This window comes from Passer montanus, unplaced genomic scaffold (genome assembly GCF_014805655.1).
Source record: "Passer montanus isolate IOZ18808 unplaced genomic scaffold, ASM1480565v1 scaffold27, whole genome shotgun sequence".
Taxonomy (NCBI): domain Eukaryota; kingdom Metazoa; phylum Chordata; class Aves; order Passeriformes; family Passeridae; genus Passer; species Passer montanus.
Genome location: NW_024367372.1, coordinates 5,361,052 through 5,374,512, shown reverse-complemented (window position 1 = coordinate 5,374,512; position 13,461 = coordinate 5,361,052).

Below are 13,461 nucleotides of genomic sequence, written 5' to 3'. Positions count from 1 at the left end.
TTTTGTTAATAACTCTCTGAATTGCTACAAGTATATAGCAAGTTTGCTGTATTGTTGATAATATTTGAACATATCATAGTATTACAATGTAGTGCTAAGAGGAAAAAATAGTGTTTAGATACTGCTGTGGAAGGTGTTGAGTTCCAGATAACAGGGTCAAAATTTGAAATTAAGAAGATGCTCCTTCTCAAAGCCTGTGCTGGAAAGTCAAACATTTATCAAACCTAGCAACTTTGCAGCCAGCTGTAGGGAAGTTTGAAGAAGACTTAGAAAACCAGATAAATGTAAAACTGGGTAAGCAGAGTTGAATTTCAAATCACAAAACATGAATCTTAGAAGTTGACACAATTTTAAACCAATATGTTTTAAACATATAATTCAGTATTGTGCATTTTAACATTATTAGAAATATGTTAGGGTTAATTTGGAGATAACCAAAAACATGCATAAATCCATTGGGTCTTTGATTTAAAACCGAGGGTTAATTTGGAGATAACCAAAAACATGCATAAATCCATTGGGTATTTTGCATCTTTGATTTAAAACCAGTTACAACTTTAGGTATCTGCTAGGAGTCAGTGGTTAAATTCCTGACCTGCCTGTACTCCTTCCCCCTACCTTTGAGCAGAGGCTTCCTTACTCCTTACAGCTTGGTCTGCTCCAGAACAAAACAAGGTTTTAAGTAACAAAGCTTTGTATTTTAAACATACAAAACATAGGAAGTTGTAATTCATATTTATAAACTGTCACAGTTTTTATTTGCCCAGGGTGACTCAGTGGGCAGCTCCTCCATTACAGGGCATTTCTTCATATGTAGACAGAAAAGCATTTTTGAGAAAAGGTCATTTGCACAGCATGGAAAAAGAATAGATTTCAGCTCTTAGTGTCTTTCCTATCGTTGGTGGTCTGTTGTCCTGCAACCTTCTCCAAAGGGAAAAAGTATTACCTTAAGCATGAAAGTCTGGAGAAAATGGCATCTGTTTTTACCTTCTTTGTTCCAGGAAAGAATTAAACATGTAAGTTTGTTTCTCATTTTTGTGCTGTTAGTGTAGTGAATAGCTCCAAAGCCTTGTCACCACACAAGTGACAGACAACTGAGATGACCGAAAAGATTATGGATCAAAAGCCTGCAACAGGTCTCCAAAGCAAGAAGATTAAATAAGCATTGTGTATAAACACTGACATAAGAGCAAAGAGAAGGTAGAACATTGATACCAGTTAAATTATATGTTAATTCTACATATTTTTTATCAATGGACAGAGAACAACATATCTATGATACCCATTGCCATAAGTACCAAGCTATGTTGCCATGTCTCACATTTTGATTTTTGAATGTTCTCCTTTAATCATGCAACAATGCCTCTGAGACTCAAACTCACCTCTCTGCCTTTTTTGCCTGTGTTAACTAAAAAATAAATAAGGACAACTAGTCTGAGGGATGGGTTAGGACAGTGGGACTCTTTGTTAAGGGCATTAGCTCCTTTTTATCCCCAGCGCATGGGGGAACATATTATTATAATTTTTTTTTTTAACCACCTCCCTTTGAGTCATTTTATTATAATCACCTGTTGTTAACAACAACAAAAAAAAAAAAAAAAAACACCACAAAAAACCCCTACAAAAATACAACAACAACAACAACAACAAAAAAAGCACACACACAAAAAAAACCCCACACTTAAAAAAACCAACCAAAAAAATATGTTCCACAGATATCTGATTTTTTGAGATAGGTCATGGATGCTTTTCCAGTTTGGTTTGATTGTTTTGGGCTTGTTTGGGTGGGTTTTGGTTTTGGATTTTTTTGAGGGGGGGGAATGTGGGTTTGTTTTTTTTTCTGGGGAGGGAGAAAAACACCGTGGTGGGGGAGAGGTCTGTCTGCTGCAAAAGTAGAACATATGAAGGAACAATCACTGAATTCTGGAGAAGGATCTGAATGGTGAATGCATACATTGTTTTTCCTTTTACTGCCATTCTTGGTGTTGGCCCATAAACCAACAATGCATGCACTGCTTTGGATCAATGAGAATCACGTCTGTAAGTGCTAAACCATCTGCTGGTTATACATCCACAGCAGCCCAGCTAGTTTGCTCTTCTGGGTTGATAGCATGAGGTTCTGTTTTCAAAGAAATATTTAGATCCAGGTGGACCACAGTATTCCTATTTTAAAAAGACCTTCAGCTTTTGAGAGTGAAGCAGTGTTAAGGACTTGGCTGCAGGAATATGTATAAACCATCCCTGAAAATAACAGGGCAGTTTGCACTGGCCCAGTACAATACTTTTCACAGCTATGTCATTCCCCCTCCAAGTTCTCAAATTTGCCTTGGCAAATTTATTTACTGTCACAGCCTTAAGGGCAAAACAATTTGCTATAGATATGGAATGCTTTTTGTTTTTATAAATACAGGACCTTCCTGGCAGAACTACACATGTACGCATCCAGAGAACATGAAATCATTGCACATGTACTATACATACATTGTGAATTTTCCAAAACACTTCTCATTTACTATGCATTTCTTGTGAATGAGGCATGGACAAATCCTGTGTTCCTGGAAGTCACACAGCCTAGGAAAACATCCAGTTATGCCTGGCTTAGGTGGAAGAAATGTCTTGAGAGAAGAATTTTGTAGTTGCTCAACCCATATTGGAGTCGGACTTGAGGTCCACAAAGACAGGGCAGCTTTGTTGCATCTTTGTGGCCATTAAATGAGAGAAACCCAGAAAATTTACTGGGATTTTGTCCTTTTTAACATCAAGTAATATTTTGAAGTTTCTCTAAATTTTCTTCAAGGAGATGAAGGTACCTTTTAAAATTATTATGGTGAAGGTTGTTTTAAAATTTTGCAAAAGGAGGAATAGGACTCCATTTAAAGGGGAATATTTCAGTTCAAATATAAACTGAACTGTTGATCTGGGATTTGAAGAACCGTTGAATTCATTAATTTTTGGTTATTAGCTCTAAGACTCAAAATTACAATTTTTCTTGCACTTCAGTCCCCTGTAGGTCCTTGAGATGGGGAAACTGTGCTGAAGCTCATATCTGAGGGTCTCAGAGAAGTCCATGGGTACACAGTGAAGAATGTGATCCTTGTCCCTAGCAATCGAGAAATTCTACAGGCACAGAGCAGCCTTCTTATATTTTCATGGTCTCTCAAAGTCAAGTCTGAGCAACTTCAAAGAGGCTAAAATATGAAAGTGATATAATAAAGAAGAGGGAATTATCCAGGCTTAGTGAGAAATTTTTATTAGACCAAAAATGTTTTTATAACATGAAGCTTGGAGCAAAAATACTGTTTTATTCTTTGTCTCTCCATCCACTTTCCTCTTTCAAAACAATGTCCTCACTATTAGTTCCAGTCTTCTACTATGTCTGCCCGCTTGATGGCAGCATTTGAACACAGAACCCTTTGAATCTCCCCAAACCGTTCCCTGCGCATTTCACTTTGGAAAGTTTGTAACCCACTCCCGGGGACTGGTTATGGGAAAATGGCAAAAACAGAGAACGACAACATGCCAGTAGTCCTTCGCCTGTAGGTAACCACTGTTTCTGACGTGGTGAGCTGCAGCAAAACCACATCTGCATCAGCGGAGAAAGACAGCAGTGTTTCCCCAAAGAGAATTACTGTTCTCCTTCGGAATTAAAGTGAAACTAGAATTTGGCCGTCCTTCTGACCTGTCCATGGCTTTTGGTAGCCCAAACGCAGACACTGTGTACTTCTAAAGGGTTCAAGGGCAGTGTTGGCAAGTGCTGGATAGGGCTTTGAGCAACCTCTTTGTGTCCCTGACCACAGTACAGGAGGCAGAGCTAGATGATCTTTAATGTCCCGCTCAATCCAAACCATTCTAGGATTCTGTGATTTATAAAGAACACTACATTAATGAAAGTAGCTGAAATTAACAGTCACTGAGAGGAAATTAAGAATAATGAAAGGATAACCAAGAAATTATTTTATATAAATTCAGCTAAATGAAAAGATTTTGGTATACTGGTATGCTCCTAGACTCTCTCATTTTGCTTGACTATTTTTTTAACCCCAAAAAGGCATGCACAGCAACTTTATCAATAATCTAATATCCATTCTTATGCTTCTCACACTGTATGGTGAGATTTTTATTTGCCTATCTCTGCCTTTTTGGCTTCCTAGGTGCTCAAATTGGAAAAGGGAAAATATGTGCTTTAATTTTTAAAAATCTTTTTGTACCAAATTGAAGGACAGAACTTCACTCAGATTTCCAGAGCAGGTGCAGGCACACCACAACTTGCTGGGAGCTGTGCATCTACAATATTTCAAGCAAGAAATAGTTAATATTTCAAAAGGCTAAATAAACCTGGAGTTATTCCATTCTACTTTCCAGTGTTTAAATTACTGGAAGTATTACATGAGTCCTGCATTTTATCGGGGCAAATGTAAGCTTTGAAGGGATTCAGGCCTCTACTCTCACCTGTGCCTGTTTTTCTTCCTAACTAATGGGACTTGGAGGACTAAGGAGAGCTGACTGATCTGGTGGCTGGGAGCCTGGATTGCTGGGAGATATGAAAGGCAGCCTGTTTTCAGGGAGTGTTGGAGTAGTCCCTGTAGTTTTGAGCCCAAGAAAGTTTTTGATGCCTCCTTGCTGAGAGAGAACAAAGATTGCCTGGAAGCCAGAGATGAAAGCATAAGGATCACGTGTGGGCTTACTGTTGGGAAAGAGCCATAAAGGGACCAAGTCTGATGTGGAGCCCTGTCTGAGGCAGTTTTTCTTTAGACAACTGCAGGGCTGTTATATTCTAAGAGATTAGCACAGCAGGGGAGATCTTAGTTTGTGCTTTATAGAGCACGTGTGAGGTTGAGGGAGCTAAGAGGGAAAAGCTGCAGCTTTATCAGGTTTGCTCTGCACAGATGCCTGCAGGCCCAGTCCTGTTCTCCCCTTCAGAAAGCTGGAATTGTCCAATAGTTTCAATGAAACTGCTGCTGTTACCTTGGGGTGTCGTCTTCCTTTTGAATATCAGTCCTTTTGATATTTTGCTCATTACTGCACAGATTCTGCATTGATCTTGGCTGGAGATTTTCATTTTTCTATCCTACGGTTACGATCTTCATTAAAAAAAAAAAATAGTACCGATGAGTGAAAAAGGGTGCAAAAAATTCAGGCTATCCCCCAGCCTCAAGACTTTTCCTCTCCAGAGAAAAGGTTAGAGATCGTTAGCCCTGTTGGCCAAGTTACAAAATTGTGACATGCAAATGGCTTTCCAGTAGCTCCCTCCAGTTCCTAAGTAGGTAGATCCAGGGTAATCATATTCATTGACATCATTTCCAGAAGCATGGATTTGGGGGAAAGGGAGTTTCTTTAATATTATGCACACTAGTGTCTCAAATCCATCTGTCTTTGAGAGCAACTACAATGGCATCAATAAAAGCAAACAAACAGAATGGTGGTAGACCATTTAGAGTGGAAGATCATGCCCAAATCGATGCAGCCGTAATCCACTAACAACTTTAGCAAAGGGCTTCATATTCTACTTAGCAGAGGCACACAAAAAAGGAGAAGAAAATGGAGAAATAGCCTAGTTTAAAGAGACAATGGAATGGTGAGTCCAAGCATTTGCTTTGAGGATGTGAAGTAAAACAGTGGGATGGTCTCCACAGAATCCCAAGACAGAAGAGGAATGAAGGCCACCCAGTTAACCTGGAAACAATGAAAGTCCTCAAAGTCCTTGTCGTTCTAGCAGGCGTGACTAGCTTCAGGCAGGGGAGGAAATCTAAGTAGGTGGCATAGCTAGAAGAAGCAGGGAATTTAGGCTTTGTTCTTTTCTTCTGTTCCCCCTGAGATGTGCTGTTTAGATTTGCCATACTCTACCCAATTGCTTACAGGCGGCAGGGCATGTGTGACCACTACAAGATGGTGAGGAATTGGACATCCTGGTATGGATGAGTGTCTACCATCCATTGCACAGTTTAGAGAGGCAAGAAATGAGGAGGCTGAAATGGGATTCATGATATTCAGCAAATGGGTTGATGATATTCAGCAAAAATTATATTCAGCCTGCCTGAGGTCCTTGCACATGAAAAGGGCAAGTTGGAAGAAAATACATTTGCAGTTTAATTCAGTGATATTCAGCAAAGACTATCCTAAATAGTTGAAGAACTCTCTGTTTGTATCCTGATGGTGTCTATAGTTGGTCAAAAATAGTGTTATTCCTTTGGGTAGGACCATGATGTAAGTCTTTGAAAAAAACAATTGTAGCTGAAAAGTCCTTGCTGTTCTTTCTTCTCTCCAGTGTTTCGAAGAACTTGATGTAGAGGAGACAAAATGTTATTGAAGCCTGTGGTACAAATGTTGGAGCATTAAACTATCAGATTAAATAGGTCTTCAGATGTATTCACATAATAAACACTTACATATGTTCTGTCTCTTGTGGGCAATGCTGAGTTTGCAAATGAGTGAGTTTCCACTGAAAAGTTCCAGCTAAGGCTGCCCACAAGCTTCTGCCCAATCAATACTCATGTTTTTTCTACAGAAATACATTTGCCCTAAAGTTCCAGTGAACTCAACTGATTGTATATTTTAAAAAAAAAAAAAAAGAAAAAGAAAAAGGAACACTTTGAACATGGACAGTGTTTGCTTGAATGTTTGCAAGGTGCTTTAGGAGGCCATGGCTGTGGCAGTGAGCGATGCTGTGACTAGATGGTGCACTTGCCATATTATACATAGAAACTATGAATAGAGTGGTGATAGCTGCTTCTTGCACAGGTATTTGTGAAAGCTCTGGTAGTGATTACTGTGTGCATATCTGTCTTTGGGGGAGGATGATTACAGCTGTGGAATAAGGGGGAACTCTGGATTTTGAGAACATATATTAGGTATATATTAATAATATATATGCAGTATACTAAATGCAACCCCCCTGGAAAAAAAAAAAAAGAAACAACACAATGACTAACAATGCATTCACAACACACTATAGTATTTCTATCCAATCATCCAGCAAGTCTTATTCACTGCTGTTTATGTTGTCTTGTTGACATTTATACTGTAAATCCTGCCTGCACTGAAACACATCTGACAATCCTTTCAATGAGCCTGGGCTGGGGCTGAAATAGCAATGCCTGATGCATATCATCCATGTTCAGCTTTCCCATGTTTAGTCTCTGGCTCAGACTAATGTTGTTTTAAACCTCAGCAAAAAAACAGCTTGGTTTCCAAGGATGAGAAGATATAGTCTCTTCTACTTGTTATTTAAAAATAATAATCTGACAGTCATGTTGAAGCATAACAGCACTATTCTGAGGGCTGCTCATACAAACTTGATGTCCTTTTGACATGAGTTCATTTGGCTGTCATGAATTTCTAGTTATTAATGCAATAGTTAAAACAACAAGCATGAGGGGAGAAAATATCATCTTTATTGGAAACAATTATTCCGTGTAAATGTAAAGATTTTTAAAAGCAGAAGTACACCTCCTGCAGGTCAGAGATCAACCTCTGCAATGTCTTAGAGTTCTGGCTGAGATACATTCCCGCACAGATAACTTGTGCCTCAATTACCCTGGTTGCAGGCTGTGTGAAGATACCCAGCCTGGAGCAAATAAAAAAAGTAGTTGGAGTTGTTTTGTCTTCCACTTTCAGTGAACTCAGAATGCCTTGTGTTTGTTGTGAGCTGCCAGTTGCACATGATTACAGGAGGCAGCTGGCTGTAGTGCCCTGTCATCCTGCAGCAGCATGTGGTTCCCTGAGTCTGAGGTGTGATGGACCTCAGAACCTTACTCTGAATTAGTACCAGTGTCAGAAATAAGGATTTTAAGATTGTTAGAGTGAAAAGCTTCATGTTTATTCAAAGCCTGCCTGAAATCCTTGCTTGTAAAAGGGCAAGTGGTGAGAAAATACATTTGCAGTTTGATTCAATTTTTGCATGTCTGTGTGTGTATCTGAATAAAGATTTCAAGATAAAGCTCCTATTCTGAAATTAGAACTGAAACGGAAGCCACAGAGGGCCCTAGGGTTGCATTCTCATTTGACTGGCTGCATTCTTCTCAAAGTACAGTGAGGATGTCTTATGGCTGCTGGGATATGAAAGTTTAGTCCTTCCACAAAGCAGTGTGCATCACCCATATGGCAAACTTGTTTTGCCTTGGCACACCACTGCCGGTGCAGCTTGAAAGATTCAGCTGGAGAAGGGCTCTGGCAATTCTTTCATTCTATCCATTCTAATCCAATGGTCAAGGATTTTTCAATAGGTCCACTCAGAAGAATCAATCTGCACTTTGTGATAGCATTTTGACATGAGGGAACACCAAAGAAGCTGTGAATTACACTCCTTTGTAAAAGAAAGAAAAAGAAAGAAAGAAAGAAAGAAAGAAAGAAAGAAAGAAAGAAAGAAAGAAAGAAAGAAAGAAAGAAAGAAAGAAAGAAAGAAAGAAAGAAAGAAAAAGAAAACTTTTCTTTGATGCAGTATTATGAAAGGCTGCTATCACTGTGTTTAACTTTTGCATCCTCTTTGGGCGCAGAAGAAGCCAGAGAGGGATCCTTCATCAAGAACTGTAGTGAAAGGTCAAAGAATAATGAATTTTTTTGGAAGTTCTGTGAGAGGTAATTATTTTTATTTCCCTCAAAATTAAAGAAATTATGCCTTGCCAAAGCCCTGACTTCTAGCTCTAATTTGTGCCGTCAGGTCCCAGACTTGTAGGTCCTTTAGCCTTGAGACACATCTTTTCCATGGGCTTGGTTAGCTCCATGAATGATACAGCACTTGCAAGGCAACTGTAAGCTGTCCTCCGTGGAAAAAAGTCACTCTTGACATATCTGTGTACTGTCTTAAAACTGCTCTTCCCCTTAGTGCTTCCTGAGCTATTGAAAGACATTTGTTCCGGAGTGAAGATTTTAAATTTCTGAAGTTTAATTCCTGTTTTTTCTCTTTTTTGTACTACTTTGGAGTCTGTGGTCAGATGGTAAAGCACACTGCACAACAACCAGTGATATTGCTTGCAGCTGAGTAAACCCTCGTTAAGCTTACTAAACCAAATGAAATTTTGCTATGTTTTCCAGCAGAGACATAGACTCTGTTAGCATAAATTAATCAAAGGGTATTTGATGATATGTATTTACCAGTGCAGGAGTGAGTTTGAGTTGGTAAAGCATATGTGCTGAGGAGGCTGAAGAAACAGAAGGTTTCACAGGGGCAGGGAGGTGACTTTAACTGTCATGTTATGACAGCATGTGTTCATTACTTCTCTGGGCATGGCCCTTTGTTCTAGTGCCTTGCTGGATGTGTTAAATCCTACGTAGCACTAAAGCTCTGGAGATTTAGAGTAAAGAAACAAATAAAAAATAAAATAAAATAAAATAAAATAAAATAAAATAAAATAAAATAAAATAATAAAATAAAATATGTAGTGCAGGCTGGGTGTTATGCTATGTCTTCAGGAGAGCATGAACAGGGAGAGCAGGGCAGCTGTGTCAGCTCAGCACTGCCCCTGTGGCTGTGAACTCATTCCCTAGCTGGGTTTTTAGGTCAGGACAGCAGTGCTTTGATGGAGCTGTGCTATTTCTGCTGCCACAGCCTGTGCAGTCAGCCCTGGTGCTGCTCCACTCCTCCAGGTACTGCAGCTTGCCCAGACTGGGTGACCGAGGGCTCCAGAGTCATTCAGCTTCCTTGAAAACCTCCTTCCTAAAATTGCCCTACTGAACCTAAGGGACAGCCAGCAAAAGGCCAGTGAAATAACTCAGTTCTTTCTCATGTTCACGTTCAGACATCCTTTTCTCTTTTCCCACAACTTATCATTTAAAGTAAACTAAGCCAGTAGTAGTTAAATCTGAAAATCTGTGAAGTTTCTGTTCACAGGTATTGGTATCATGAAAAATGCAAAGTAAGTCATGTCTGTTTTGACTGCCAATAGACTGCTTCTACCTACGTGATAAGACTTAAATTGTGCAAGCTGGGAGGAAAGTGTATTTCTCACTGTGTGGAAGCAGCAAATGTTGATGGAACAGAGCACTACTGAAGAAAAAGCACTCTCCATCGCTTAACAATTCTGTAGAAGGTCATTGAAGGAACAAAAGAGGAGGTGAGCTCAGGTACAGCATCTAGATAAAAACGTCATGGTACTGAGTAGTAAATGGATGAAAATACAGTAGAAATACTTCTGCATCTCTGCACATGCACATGAACACTGCACAATTAGAACTTAGTTCTGCACCTCTCTTTTGTCCAGTCATTAATTTCAGTTCCTTATATAGGATCAAGCCCAGCTAGTGCTTTTTTTCTTCTAGAATAAGTCTATAAAATTACACAACAGAATAAATTTCTTTTACTAATAGGTAAATTTTTAACAATGCTAACAAGAAAGGAAGGTCAATAACAATACTGCATTCATTCAGATAAGAGTAGAATATCAACTACCCTCATTCTCTTTGGACCCTCTCTTGCAAACCTTTATGCTGGTGTTATTTATAGAAAAGATTATGAGAGAGATCAGTTGCATTTACCACCTGTAGGGAGAGGATACCAGTTTGGATATCCACAAACTGAACTGAAACTTTCCTTTGAACTCAGACTGATTTTGGTTCTCTTGAATTATTATGTTTTCTTTCAGTGCCAAATGTAAGAGATATTGCAGGAGAAAATTAAAAACACAACCTGATTTTTTTAGATCTCCATCCTGTTCTCGTGGACCAGAGATTTGGCTGACTATCCAAGCATCTGGAAGCTCCATAAAAGCATCTTCAGAGGTTTTAAAGTCAGCTTTTTTACAAGATGGTTTCTAATGGGCTGTGAACCCTTCTATAAATAATAGCATCATCTGTGTGTACATCTGCACACATAACAGTTGCACTGAATCTACCTAGAAACAGGTGTCATTGATCCAAATGTAGTGATAGTTGTGTAATTTTTTTTCATTTGCAATAAGTCTCTGATTGGCAGTGTTCCCAAAGAATGATTTATTTTGCCTTCCAAAGAGATAAAAATTTTCTTTTGCTACAACTTTGGGCTTGAGTGCCTGATGGTTTTTTGAGAAAGGGGCAATAGTATTGGGAATTTTATTTAGAAAATGTACATATGCAATGAACAAAAATAATCTGTGCTAATGACAACCACTCTTATAAGAAGAATTTGAAGTACATGTGGCTGTTTCAGCACTCCCCATCTTTCATTCTATTTAAAAGTCCCTGGCAATATGTTCGTCCCCTGGACAGAGGGAGAGGACAGACATTATTTAGTGAAGGGGTGGTTATCTGATTTCACTGACATTTAGAGAACATCAGAATCACAACAAAGCTGGGGTGAGAAATCTTTTGGCAATTACTGCAGACATACAAATTCAGTGCCTAATACTGATGACACAGAACAGATTTCCCTGTTTGTGTTGTTAAAACTTCAAAACCAACTCAGAGCTCTTTTCGCATGTGCACATACCTGGAGAACAAGTGGGACAAACTCACCAGAGCAAAAAGGGCATCTTGCACAAGTGTCCAGATTACAGACTTTATTTAAGGAGTACAGATCTTGATTTTATATATGAAGGGAAATTTTCTGGTTCCATCTTGTTCTATCTTACTCCTAAACAGCCTGTAGGGTCTTTTACTTCTGTCCTGCTCTACAAGAAAAAAATATGACTTACAGCAATAAAATTTTGTCGTCTAGATGGTCAGGTGAGAAGAATTACATGCAGAAACCCCCAGACAGGAGGATGCATGCAGATAAGCTACATTCTCCTGTTACATTTGTGGATCTTCACTCGTAGCTGGTCACAGAAGTCTTCACCTTGACTCTCTCATCTTTTACTTAAGATTAGCTCAGTGTACTTTGTAAAGGGCCCAGTTTAAATATTCCTAATTGTCTCTGGAATCTGCATGAAGTTAGAAATTCCATGAACTGATAGCAAGATTAAAAAACAACATCCTGTGACCCTACCCATTTTACAGGATCTGCAGTTCAGCATTTTCCTTTTCAGGTCTGCCCTAGGTGATATCAGGAATTCACACATGTCAATAAAGGATACATGGAGAAACAGCCACCAAGGTAAGCCCTAAGCAGTTCCAACACCTCCTGAAAAGATGCTGTAGGGGCTGCAGGAGCTGGGAGAGGGGACTGAAGGGTAGTAATGTGGCATTCAGAATTCACTGAAGCAAGAGATTTAAGCTGATGGCCAGAAATTCCAGAGATAAAGAGTATTCCAGAAGAAGATGAAAACCTTGTTCAGTCACCCTGATTTATACAATACGACTTTTAGGTGTACTTTCTGAAGGCTGAGCTCTTGCAAAACTGCAAGTCTTCTGTCATAAACTTATGTACTTGGTAATGTGGAGCTATTTGTGCCATCTGGCAGCTGTCAGCTTTCTCTATTCACTTCCCCCCTACTAATGCAAAACACAGAAACTGGACCTTTTACATCTTGCTATGTGAAAAAGTTTGGTGTCTAGAGGATTTTTGAGGCCAAACCATTGCACTGTTCTGGTGCCTGCTATTTGGGCATCCATTGCAAACATTAATAATAATTTATCCTGGCCGGCAACAACCGTATATATTCCTTCTTCCTCTAATATTCCTTTACAGCAGTGTGTTTTCCAAGAACTTTGCATATGTCCTCTTAAACACCTGAAATTCACCTCGTGCGTTGCTTCAGAGGATTTAAAAAACAGCTGGTGTTTATCTCATTGCTATCTCCATTTTTAGCTGCAGTTTACTGACCTCCATCATTTTATCAAGGATTACATTATTTTTTTTTTCTTTTTTTGCCAGAACACTTACAGCTATTCTCAAATCTTTTTTAGTCAGCACTGACACTTTGTTATAAGACACCTGTGAAGTGATTAATTTGCTTGTTTTCCTTTTGTGTTGTGTCCTGTGAGGAGAGGCACTGGGTCAGGCAGGCCCTTCAGGTGAAAGTGGAGAGGTTGTGCCTGGAGGGGAAGGCAAGGCAGCAGACAGGAGTAGCTGCAGCAAGTAGCTAGGAACCTGCCCTGCAAACAGACTGCTGAGGAGGCAGTGAGAGACAGCAGCCAGACCTCCATGGGGAGAGAAAGGCACAGTCACCTGGAGTGGGTGCTTTGGATTTGGAGTGGAGGGGAACAGCCTGGAAAAAGAGTTGTGCCCCAAAGGAGATGGCGAGCAAAGGCCCTTCGGTTTATAAATGCATTTAATCTGTTCTGCAAGAAGATTTCTGTATGTCAGAGTAATGGCACATTATAAACATAGGTTTTGCAGATTGAAGGTAACATTTTTCTCTTTTATTTGTTTTGTCATTGTGGGGGTGCAGATTGTAAGGAAAGAAAGTCTAAGCACCATTGTCATCAATCTGTATTTGTTGTGGGCATGGTCCTGCTCTGCAGTGATTTCCCTTGTGACATTGACAACTGCAGGCTGGATGTCAGCTACATAAAATGTTCAAGCACGTTCTTAGGGGTGGTGAGGCACTGGAACAGATTGCCCAGAGGAGTCCAGAATGCTCCATCTCTGTATGTGTTCATGGCCATGTT